Consider the following 13,319-nt stretch of genomic DNA (forward strand, 5'->3'; position numbering starts at 1 on the left):
TAAGGTAAACAACTTAATATAACAAGAATATCTCTATCATGTCTCAAACAGATAAGCATATAGCCTAGACATGATTTCTAGCATGAATAATAGCTCAACTAGTCATATAAGTAGAGAAAGCATGGGAATAACCGGGCATGATAGTAAAACAAAGATCATAATAGCCTAAGGTATACCCAGATCACAAATAACCCCGGTGTACGCATATACGCCCCTCACCTAGCACGTGTGTCACACCCAACTTATGTCAAATATCCTAGCCAACGGAAAATTACCCTCAAACCAAATTTAGAAAAATTACTTACCTTAAAGCCTATTATTAATACTTTAAAAATCTCTTCCCACGTGAATCGACCTCCAAACTGCTCGAATCTAGTGAAATAACACACTACAGTGTCGAATAATGCTAAAGGAAACAATATCAGAGCATACAGGCTATATTTTTAATAAAAAACACAACCAAAATTCAACCTGGGCCCATACCCCAAAACCCAACAAAAGTCACAAATGTCGATCGCCCATTCTAATAGGAGTCCAAATATACAAGTCTCATCAAAATCCGACTCCGAATCGCGGTCCAAGTCTCAAATATTCTGTCTCCAAAACTTCTTACAAAAACCCCAATTTCTCCCTCAGATTTCATCAACTAAAAGCCAAAATCAATAATAGAATTACGAATAATAATCAAATACAAATTAATAACAAGTGGGTGAAAATCATATAAAACATTATCCCAATCCGAGATTATAATCTCAAAATATAATAATATAAGTCAAACCCTCGATTAAAGATGTCCTGGCCAGTGATTATCGCTTCTACGACAAAAACGTCGCTTTTGTGACTCCACTTCTGCGGAAAAATGCTCGCACCGGCGAGCTCATTAATTCTAACAGTCTGCTTTTTTGCACCAAAGCATGATTCTGTGGGGCTGCACCTACGTAACAGGCCTCGCAGATGCGCCTACGCTTCTGCGCTAAAACTTTCGCAGGTGTGGACCTCTAGCTTCCTAAACCAAATCCTACTTCTGTGACCTCACGCCCGCTTCTGTGGACTCACACCTTAATGAGTGATGATTTTACCACTTATTTTAGTCTCTTTTCTTTAGTTTTAGTATCCTTTAATTATAAAATGAGGTAATTTATGTTGCACATTGCTAGTATTTCAGGTACAACGAATCTTGAAAAGAATTGAAATAAAATGAAGTGGAATTGAGAAAAAAAGAGTTGAAGAAGTGAAAATGTTGTCAGTGATCTCACCTCTGCGAAATTCTGTCCACATCTACAGGATTACATTTGCGAGAAGGTGGCCGCATCTGCCGAATTGCTAATGTTCAACTGGGATCGCAGCTGCGTTTGGCCATTCGTATCTGCGGAGCTGCTTCTACGTTGGAAACCTGCATTTGCGGAGCCGCTTCTGTACCAACATGTCTATTTCTACGGAGTAACCGATTTTCCACAAGACTCCCATCTTCGTGTGAGATTCCATATCTGCGGAGCTGCACCTGCAATGATTCTTCCACAGGTGCGGCCAATGGGCTTCAGTCTTGGGCAGATTTGCCATTTCATAATTTCTTGATCCCAAACCCACAAATACACGACCTATCTCATTTGAAAAATATCTTTGGCATATTTTTGGCCTTCTTGACTAAGAAAACACAAGCTTGGAGCTAGCGTTCTTGCACACACAAATGGTAGTTGAAGATTTGAAGATTTTGGATGAGATTTTCTTACTCATTTCTTCATTTTCTTGATTTTTATCGAATATCTAAGTGTGTAGTATTTATTCCATTACTTGAGTCTTGTTTATGGGAATATTCATTATTAAAGTTTGAATTAAATATCTTGTAATGCTTATGTATTGAATGATTTTTATTAATATTGAAGGAGTTCATTGTTTCTTTAATTATTCTTGTTCTTTAATGTTTCCAAAGTGATTAGCTAACCCTAGGACTCACCCATTAATTTCAAATTAATCTTGGAAAAGGTAATTTGGGGTTGGGAAAGATTAATAAACAAGAACTTGACGGTTAAACCTCATTTTATAGATTTTACATAGAGATAGGATTGAACTACTTGTAGCAATATTCGGGTGCACTTAATCTTTTAATAGTTTTAGGGATAATTTTATTAGGAAGTCTTATTAGTTTTCGGAAGAAGCTCATACCGAATTATAATTCGAGGCTAATTAACATAAACGCACTCATATTTGTAAAATCGTAAAATGCATTGAATCGTTACTTGAGGGTAATTCTCCGTTGTATCCATGCTTGTAGCCATTGATCATTTTACGTACTTTCTAGGTTAGTTTATATTTTTGCATTTAGATATAACATTTTCTCAAAATCCTTTTTAGTGTTTGGCTTAGCAAAATAAGCGATAATTGTTTTACTTGCCTAATCGCCTAAAAATTATTTTGTGTGGGATTTGACCCCGACTCATAGTTGATTAAATTATATTGCATATGACCATCTCCTCTTACTCTTTGAGGAGTTCACACCTGCGGGACAAACATCGCAAATGCGATCACATCAAATTTCAAAATGTTCCAAACTCATCCGAAATACATATGTGGCCCCCGAGACCTCGTCCAATCACACCAATAGGTCCTAATAGCTTCCTCAAACATAGCTAAAGGATCTAAGCACTGAAATTAACATCAAAACCACGAATTATCACTCAAGATCAATCTCTTAAGTTCATGAATATCCAAATTCAAACAAAGCGGTCAATGCCTATAAAGAACTCGGAATGCAACCAAACTTTGCACAGAAGTTCCAAATGAATAAACCATATTCCAACAACCGGGACAACAATCTAACCCTGATAACCTCAAAATCAACTCTCGATCAAAACTATGAACCTTCCAAACCTTAGAAATTCCAACTTTAGACAATTAGAGACAAATCAACCTAAAAACCTCCAAATTTGAATTCGAACATACGCCTAAGTCCAAATCACCATACGAACTTATTTGAACCATCAAATCATCAATTTGAGTCTGTTTACACCAAAGTCAAACCTTGGTTAACTTTTATAACTTAAGCTTCCAACCATGAAACTAAGTGTTCCAATTCACTCCAAAATATTCCAGAAACCCAACCAACCATCCCTGCTAGTCACAAAACAATAACTACACATGGGGGAAGCATCAAATAGGGGAATGGGGATCAAATACATAAAATAGCTGATTAGGTTGTTACGTTCTCTCACTCTTAAATGAATGCTCATCCTCGAACGAGTTTAGAATCATACCTGGGCTATAAAAACGATGAGGATATCTGTGCCGCATATCATGCTTGGTTTCCGGAGTTTCTTCCTCGATTTGTTGACCTCTCCACTGAACCTGTACTGATGCAATATTCTTTGACCTCAGCTTTCAAACTTGCCTATCAAAAATGGCTACTGACTCCTCATCATAAGTCAAATCCTTGTCAACTGCACCGAGTTGAAATACAACATGTGATGGATTCTCATAGTATTTCCGAAGCATGAAAACATGAAACATTGGATTAACGCTCGATAAATCATGTGGCAAAGCAAGTCTATAGGCCACCTCACCAACTCTCTACAACACCTCGAATGGACTGATGCACTGAGGGACTTTCCCTTCTTTCTGAATCTTATCACGCCCTTCATAGGCAAAACGCGAAGGAGACACTTCTCACCCACCATAAAAGATTCATCATGAACCATCCTACCAGCATAACTCTTTTGCCTGGACTGTGTTGTATGAAGTCGCTCCTGAATTAACTTCACCTTCTCCAAATCATCACGAACCAAAATTGTGCCAAACAACCTAGCCTCACCCTTCTCAAACCAACCAACAGCATAACGACATCACCTCCCAGAAAAGGCCTCACACAGAGCTATCAAGATACTCGATTGGTAGTGTTATTGTATGCAAATTCTGCTAATGGAAGAAATTGATCCCACTAGACTCTGAAATCTATGACACAAGCTCTAAACATATCCTCTAAAATCTGAATAGTCCACTCGGACTGCATATCTATTTGAAGGTGAAATACGGTACTCAATTCAACTTGCATGCCCAACTCACACTGAACAACCCTCTATAAATATGAAGTAAACCGAGTGCCACGATCCCAGATGATAGAAACAGGCACAATATGCAAGCGGACAATCTCTCTAATGTAGATCTTAGCCAACTGCTTTGAAGTGTAGGAAGTCATGACTGGAATGAAATCCGTAGACTTGGTTAGTCGGTCCACAATGACCTAAACATCGTCAAATCTCCTCAGTGTATATAGCAAACTTACCACAAAGTCCATAGTCATGTGCTTACACTTCGACTCTGATATCTATTTCTTTTGAAGAAACCACCTGGTCTTTGATGCTCATACTTGACCTGCTAACAATTCAAACACCGAGAAACATACCAAATAATATCTTTCTTCATCCTCCATTTGCAGAACCCAGATGAATAAAATACCAAGAACTATGAGCCTCCTCAAGAATCAACACTCTCAACTCATCCATATTAGGAACACAAATCTGGCCCTAAAGTTGCAACATGCCATCATCACCAATAGTCACTTCATTAGAACCATCTTGTTGCAACATGTCCTTAAGGAAAATCAAGTGGGGATCATCATACTAACAAGAGTTGATGCTCTCAAACAAGGACGACTAAGACACAAGACAATCAAGGACTCTTCTAGGATCCGATATATACCATCTCACGAACCTATTGGTAAAATCCTGAACATCCATAGCTAAAGGACTCTCCTCAGATGGAATAATGCTAGGCTCTTCATGCTCTCCGCCTTTCTACTCAAGGTGTCTACTATTACATTGGCCTTCCTCGAATAATAAAGAATGGTGATATCATAACATCAATAGCTCCAACCATCTCTGCTGCCTCAAATTCAAATCTTTATGTTTAAACAGATGTTGGAGACTCTGATAATCTGTATACACCTCACAAGAAATGTCATATAAGTAATGCCTCCAAATCTTGAGCGAATATACAATAGCTGCTAAGTCCAAATTATGTGTTGGATAGTTCTTCTCATAGTGCTTCAATTGGTGTGACGTGTAGGAAAGTACCCTACCATCATGTATTAACACATACCCAATGTTAACTCGTAAAACATCACAATAAACCGCACATGACCCTAATCTTGAAGGAAAAACCAATACTGGAGTTGTAGTCAAGGTTGTCTTTAGCTTCTTAAAGCTCTCCTCACATTTATCCGACCTCTTGAACGAGCAGTCTTCTGAGTCAACTTAGTCAGTAGGATTGCAATATATGAAAATCCCTCTACGAAGAGATAGTAGTAACCAACCAAACCCAAGAAGCTCCTAATCTCAGTAGCGGTAGAAGGTCTAGGTCAACTCTGAACTTTCTCAATCTTCTTTATTTCAATCTTGATCCATTTCATATATACCATATGACCCACAAATGCAACCGAGTCCAAATAAAACTCGCACTTGGAGAACTTAGCATATAGTTTTTTCTCCCTCAAAGTCTGGGAATACACCAATATATCATCAATGGACACAATGACGAACGAACCCAAATAGGGATGGAACACTGTTCATCAAATGCATGAAGGCTACTGGGCATTAGTCAACCCAGATGACATCACCAAAAACTCATAATGCCCATAATGAGTCCGGAAAGCAGTTTTTGGAATGTCTGAAGTCCTAATCTTCAACTGGTGATACCTCTAACTTAAGTCAATCTTTTAGAACACCCTGGTACCCTAAAGTTGATCAAACAAATCATCAATGCACGGTAGTGGATATTTGTTCTTGATAGTCACCTTGTTGAACTGCGGATAGTTAATGCACATTCTCATAAACCCATCCTTTTTCTTAACAAACAACACTGGTGCACCCCAAGGTGAAACACTAGGCCCGATGAACCCCTTATCCAACAATTCTACTAGAGCCATACGATACAGAGGAATAGAGATAGGTTGTGTTCCTAATACCAAATCAATGTCGATTTCAATATCCCTATTGGGTGGCATGCCCAATAGGTTTGCTAGAAAACATACGGAAACTCCCTCACTAGAACTGACTCAATAGTAGGAGTATTAGCACTAACATTTCTGACAAAGGCTGGACACACCAAGCATCCTTTCTCAACCATCCGTTGAGCCTTCAAGAACGAAATCACTCTGCTAGGAGTGCAAACAAGAGAACCTTTCCACTCCAACCTTGGCAACCCCAGAATCACCAATGTCATGTTCTTAGCGTGACAATAAATTATACTGTGGTACAGAGATAACCAATCCATACCAAAGATCACATCAAAATCCATCATATCTAACAATAGGAAGTCCTCCCTCATCATAAAACCACAAATAGTGACCACACATGACCGATAAACTTGATCCACCATAATAGAACTACCAACAGGTGTAGACACATGCACATGAGCATCAAGAGAGCCGCGAGGCATATCGACACAAGAACCAAAGTATGATGACACATATGAATAAATAGAACCAGGATCAAATACTATTGAAGCATCCTTGTGGCACAAAGAAATAATACCTATAATCATCGCATTAGAAGCAACATCCTCGGTCCTTCTTAGGAATGCATAGAATCTGCCTGACCTCCACTCAATTGAGCTCCTCCTCTAGGAAGACCACGTCTTGGATGACCTACACCCCAAGTTGGTTGAGCAAGTGGTGCAGCAACCGATGCGGGAACCATAGTATGGCCTTCCTACTATAGTGGACCTCTGTGAAGAGAAGGGCAATATTTCCATACATGCCCTAGCTCTCCAAATTCATAGCAACGTCTGACTAGAAATGACTGCGGATCCTGAGTCGGATCCCCTGAACCAAAATAGCCACTAGAAGAACCCGATATCGATGAACCCTGGATAAATAGAGTGCGGTAAGAAATCTTTGTTGGGAGGACACTGAATAAAGACTGCACTGAAGCTCATTGACTAGGTTGTGATGAATGATAAGGTGGCTTGCTAGAATGGCCTCTCCCAAATCGACCTCGGCCTCTAGACAAGGCAATACTAAAGCTACCTGAATGTTGGGACCTCTTGTCCCCACCCTGCGTAATCTCCTTAGCATCACTAAGGATGCGCTTAACACGATGCATTATCTCCACAACCTAGAGGAATAAAGTTCTGGTATCGATCAGTCCCGCCACAGCAAGGCGAATACTATAGTGAAAACCCTCAATGAATCTCCTCACTCTCTCCTCCTTAGGGGGGAATCAAAGGGGTATCATGACGAAACATCTCTATAAACCTCATCTCATTCTCAATAACTAACATCTGACTTTTTTTGTAGGTGCTCAAACTACATCCTCAACTCCTCTCTCCTAGTGCATGGCACAAATTGCTGCAAAAGGACTCTAGAGAACTGAGCCCATGTAAGAGGAGGTTTTCCTATCGGTCGGCCCATTTCATAAACCTGCCACCACTTCTTGGCCAAACCCTACATCTGAAAGATGGTGAAGTCAACTCCATTGAACTCAAAAAGTCTTAAATTATATGAAATCTCATGACAGCGATCCAAGAATCATTGAGCATCCTCTAAAGGTGTACCACAAAAGTGAGGAGGACTCAACTTCGTGAACTTGTCTAACATCTTCAGCTTATCAGCTTGACATCGTGGGCTTATCCTCAAGCTACTTGACAATAGTAGGTTGAACTCCCCCAACTGGCAACATTGCAGAAGTCTGATAATGTCACGACCTAAAACCACTAACCGATCGTGATGTCTCCACACACACTTGCTAGGACAACCAAACATAACAATAACGAATCATAATGATAGACATGATGAAAATAATACAAGTCTAAAGTCATCAACATAACATAATAGTGTCGATATATAAAAAAAATCCCCCAGAACTGGTAAATATAGAGTCATGAGCTCTAAAATGGAAATACAAGTTTGAAATACCAAATAACAATACTATCTGATTGAAAGACAATAGTACAAATGAAAGGAGATGTCAAGACTGCAGTCGAGATGCAACTCTACCTTATCTCTCGAAGATAACTAAGCAACAACCCTTAGCTACTAGTGGCTCGATCCAACATCTGGATTTGCACAATTAAGTGCAGAGTGTAGTATGAGTACAACTGACCCCATGTACTTAGATAGTCTCATAACTAACCTCGGTGAGGTAATAGACTCAAGAATTATAAATGATACTCGATATCCACAGTACAGATCATAATTCCAACAAGTACAAAAAATAATATAATTAAGTGATGAATAACAGATACAAACCACCTTGGTGCACACAATAACTTAATGTACTCTGTTAAGTCAACAATCAAGCATATAAAGAAGATATGCAAACAAATTAGGTAAATAACCAAGGCAATTGCAAGTAAAGATGAAATGAAATAACCAAATCAAATACTGCCATCTTTTCCTCCGAATCTCAATAACCGAACCAAACCACTTATTGGATTTCTTCAAACCGCATGTACACCATCATGAAGGAATATGCGAGGGTAATCGAAGGGGGATGGATCCATATCCACACACTGCACGGACAACTCACATGTTGCACTGATAACTCACATGCTAATAATATCATCCGCACGGACAACTCACGTATTGCACGAATAACTCATGTGCCAAAAATATCAATATCTCGGATCTGCACGGACAACTCATGTGTTGCACAGACAATTCACGTGCCAATATCACAACCTGTCCAACGTAGTCACATGCTACCGGTCCACACCATATCACACAAAAAGCAGATATACAAGAATATAGGTACATGATCAATGAACATCAAATTTCATACTCCTGGACTGGTATGAATAACATGCTAAGGTGTATGGATGTGCAAAGTATGCTGTCACAGCACAATCAGGCAAATACATCATGAAAGTAGCAATTATCAGGTTCAATAAGGAGATTAACCTCTATATAACCTCAAACATGGCTCACATAGATCACAACAAGGGTACAAATATAAGAAACATCACAACATTAAGCTTAGCAACCAATTCAAGACATATCATAGCATAAGTACTACCCTAATCATGAATAATACCCTGGTGCACGCACATGGGTTCAGCCCACACATGTGCGCCACCTCTAGTACAAAGTGTATTATCATAGTTCAATCAGGAAAATACTTGACATGCTAATGTGTATGCATGTGCAAAGTGTGCTATCATAGCTCAATTAGAAAAATACATCACAAAAGTATCAATAACTAGGTTTAATATGGAGATTAACCTCTATATAGTCTCAAACATGGCTCAAATAGCTCACAACATGGGTACAAATATAAGAAACATCACAACATCAAGCGTAGAAACAAATTCAAGGCATATCATAGCCTAAGTACTACCTCGAGCATGAATAATACCCTAGTGCACGCACATGGATTCAACCCCAAACATGTGTGCCACTCATAGCACATAGCTATCACAAATAACTCAGGCAATTACTTCCTCTATCAAGTTTAGGTAAAATACTTTCCTCAAGAAGGCCAAATTAGTACTCTAAGAAACCCTTACCGCGTGAATCTACCTCTGGACAGCTTGAATCTTGCCAAAATAACTTAATACCATCAATAAAAGCCATAGGAAACAATTCCAAATGATTAAGCTAAGATCTTAAATCAATTATGCAAAGTTAACCAAAAGGTCAACCCCGGGCTCGCACCTCGGAATTCGACAAAACTCATAAAGTCAAAACACCCATTTCAATACGAGTCCAAATATATGTGTTTCATCCAAATCCAACATCAATCAACCCTCAAATCATCAAATCTCACTCTCTAAAATCATAGTCCAAATCTCACCTTTAATTCATACAAATTAGGAGTAACAATCTATGGGTAATCAATATCTAACATCAAAATCAAGTAAAGATCACTTACCCCTTCAATTATGATGAAAAGCCCTCCAAAAATCGCCTCCAATTGAGCCTCACAACTCCAAAAATGAGAAAATTGTCAAATCCCTCGATATAAAATCTTGTCATGCAGTTCTGCATTTATAGATACTTAATCGCATATATGGCTATGCTGCTGGGGATAGAAGCCCGCATCTGCGACCCAATCCCAACTCTTGACCTCCCGGTTCTACAGCCTAACCATCGCACTTGCACTCACTCATTTACGGTCCACCATAGTAGATGCGACCTCGCACCTGCACCCAGCCTTCCGCATTTGTGGTCTTCCCTAGTCTCCAACCATGTATGCTTATACGTCCCTATTCCCGCACCTACAGACTCGCACCTGCGGCAAATCATTCGCAGGTGCGAAATCACCAGAATCAGAACTCTGAAAAATGCCATCTCAAATAAAAAATGATCTGAAATCAATCCAAAATACACCCAAGGCCCCTAGGACCCCATCCAACCACACAGACCAATCCCAAAATACTACACGAACTTACTTGAGGCCTAATATCACACAAAACAACATCAAACCGCGAATCGTACCTCAATTCAAGCCTAAGGAACTAACAAAATTTCAACTTCCAACTCTCATGCTGAATCATGACAAATTAACTCGGAATGACCTCAATTCTGCATGTAAGTGCCAAATGACAAATGGACCTATCCCAACTGTCGAAACCAAAATCAAAATCTGATATCAACAAAGTTAACTCTCAGTCAAACCTTCAACCTTCCAACTTTCTCTAATTCAATACAAAATGACCTAGGAACCTCCAAATCTAAATTCGGACATCCGCTAAGTCCAAAATCACCATACAAAGCTGTTGGAACCATCAAAACACTATTATGGAGTCATCTACACAAAAGTCAAACTCTGATCAACTCTTACAACTTAAGCATTCAACCAAGGGACCAAGTATCCCAATTCAAAACAAAACCTCTCTAAGACCAAACCAACTATCCCCGCAAGTCACATAATCATAAATAAACATATGTAAAGCATCACATTGGGGAAATGAGGCTAAAATACTTAAAAAGATGAGTTGTGTCATTACATTCTCCCAAATAAATTTTCATCCTCGAACAAGTATAGAGCTAACTTGGAGTATCTAAAAGGTGAGGATATCTACTACACATCTCCTTCTCATCCTCTCAAGTAGCATCCTTGACCGGCTGACCTCTCCAATGAACCTTTTACCGATGCTATATTCTTCGACCTTAACTTTCGAACATGTCAGTCCAAAATGGACACCTACTCCACATCATAAGTCAAACCCTCATCCAATTTCACCGTGGTGAAGTCCAAAACCTGTGACGGATCCCCATAATACTTCTGGAGCATGGAAACATGAAAGACTGGATGAACTGCCAATAGACTAGGTGGAAAGGCAAGTATGTAGTCCACCTCTCCAACTCTCTCAAGCACCTCAAAAGGACCAATATACCTAGGGCTCAACTTGCCCTTCTTCCCGAACCTCATCACACCCTTCATGGGCAAAAATATGAGTAGAACATTATCACCCATTATATATGCAACATCACGAGCCTTCCTGTCGGTATAGCTCTTCTACCTAGACTGCACTACATGAATCCTCTCTTGAATAACCTTCACCTTCTCCAAAGAATCATGTACCAAATCAATTCGCAACAAACTAGCCTCCTTGGGATCAAACCAACCAACTAGAGAATGACATTGTCTCCCATATAAGGCCTCATACGGAGCCATCTAGATACTCGACTGATAGCTGTTGTTGTAGGAAAACTCTGCTAACGGTAAAACCTGATGCCATGATCCTCTAAAATCAATGACACATGATCACAACATGTCCTCCAAAATCTGAATAGTGCGTTCGGACTGCATGTCTGTCTAGGGATGAAATTCTATGTGCCCAACTCTCGCTGCACTGCTCTCCAAAAATGCAATGTAAAGTTCATGCCTCGATCTGATATAATGGACACGGGCACACTGTGAAGACAAATAATCTCATGCAGATAAATCTGAGCCAGCTGCTGAGAAAAGTAGGTAGTCAGGACTTGAATGAAGTATGCAAACTTGGTCATTCTATTCACAATGACCAACACTGCATCGAATATCCTCGAGATTCGTGGAAGCCCAACTACAAAATCTGTAGTGATATGCTCCCACTCCACTATGGAATATCAAGCCTCTAAAATAAACCACCAGGTCTCTAATGTTCGTACTTCACCTGTTGATAATTCAAACACTGTAAAACATACTCTACAATATCCTTCTTCATCCCCCGCCACCAATAGTGCTACCTCAAATCATGATACATCTTCAGGCTCCCGGATGAATAAAATATTATGAACTATGGGCCTAATCAAGAATCAAATAGCATAACCCATCCATATTCGAAACATAGATCCGACTCTGTAGCGTCAATACCCCATCATCCTTGATGTGCTCCAGCAAGGATGATTGCGATACAACACAAGCAAGAACCTTGCTAGGCTCTAAAATATCCAAACTCACGAACCGATTGTCCAAAGCTTGAACATCCAATGCTAATGGTCTCTCCCTAACTGGAATACAATAAAGACTCCCCATTCTCCCAACCTTCCTACTCAAAGCATCAGCCACGACATTGGCCTTCCCCAGACGATAAAGAATGGTGATATCATAGTCCTTTAATAGCTCTAACTACCTTTGTTGCCTCAAGTTCAGATCCTTTTCTTGAATAAGTGTTGGAGACAGCTATGATATGTGAACACCTCACAAGATATGTCGTAAAGATAATGCCTCTGAATCTTGAGCGCATGAACAATGGCTACCAACTCCAAATCGAGGACTAGGTAAGTGTCCTCATGGGGATTCAACTGACGCGAGGCATAAGGAATCAATCTACCCTTATCATCAACACACATACATTTCCAATCTATGAAGCATCACAATAGACTATATAAGAACCCAATCCATAAGGCAAAATTAGAACCGGAGCTGTAGTCAAGGCAGTCTTGAGCTTTTGAAAGCTTTCCTCACACTCATCAGACCGCCTGAATGGGGTACCCTTCTATGTCAATCTAGTCAATAGGGCTAATATAGATGAAAATCCCTCCACAGAATGGCGATAATACCCAGCCAACCCAAGAAAACTTGGTATCTCAGTAGCAGTAGACGGTTTGGGCCAACTTTGAACTACCTCAATCTTCTTGGGGTCCACCTTAATCCCCTCACTAGATACCACGTGGCCAAGAATTCCACTGGGTCTAACCAAAACTCGCACTTGGAGAATTTAGCATATAACTTCTTCTCCCTCAAAGTCTAGAGCACAATCCTCAAATGTTGCTCATGATCCTCTCGGCTGCGAGAATACACCATTATATAATCAATGAAAACCATGACGAAGGAATCAAGATAGGGCTAAAATACATTGTTCATCAAGTGGATAAAAGTTGTTGGGGCATTGGTCAGCCC

Source organism: Nicotiana sylvestris, chromosome 12 (assembly GCF_000393655.2).
Source record: "Nicotiana sylvestris chromosome 12, ASM39365v2, whole genome shotgun sequence".
NCBI classification, from domain to species: Eukaryota; Viridiplantae; Streptophyta; class Magnoliopsida; order Solanales; family Solanaceae; genus Nicotiana; species Nicotiana sylvestris.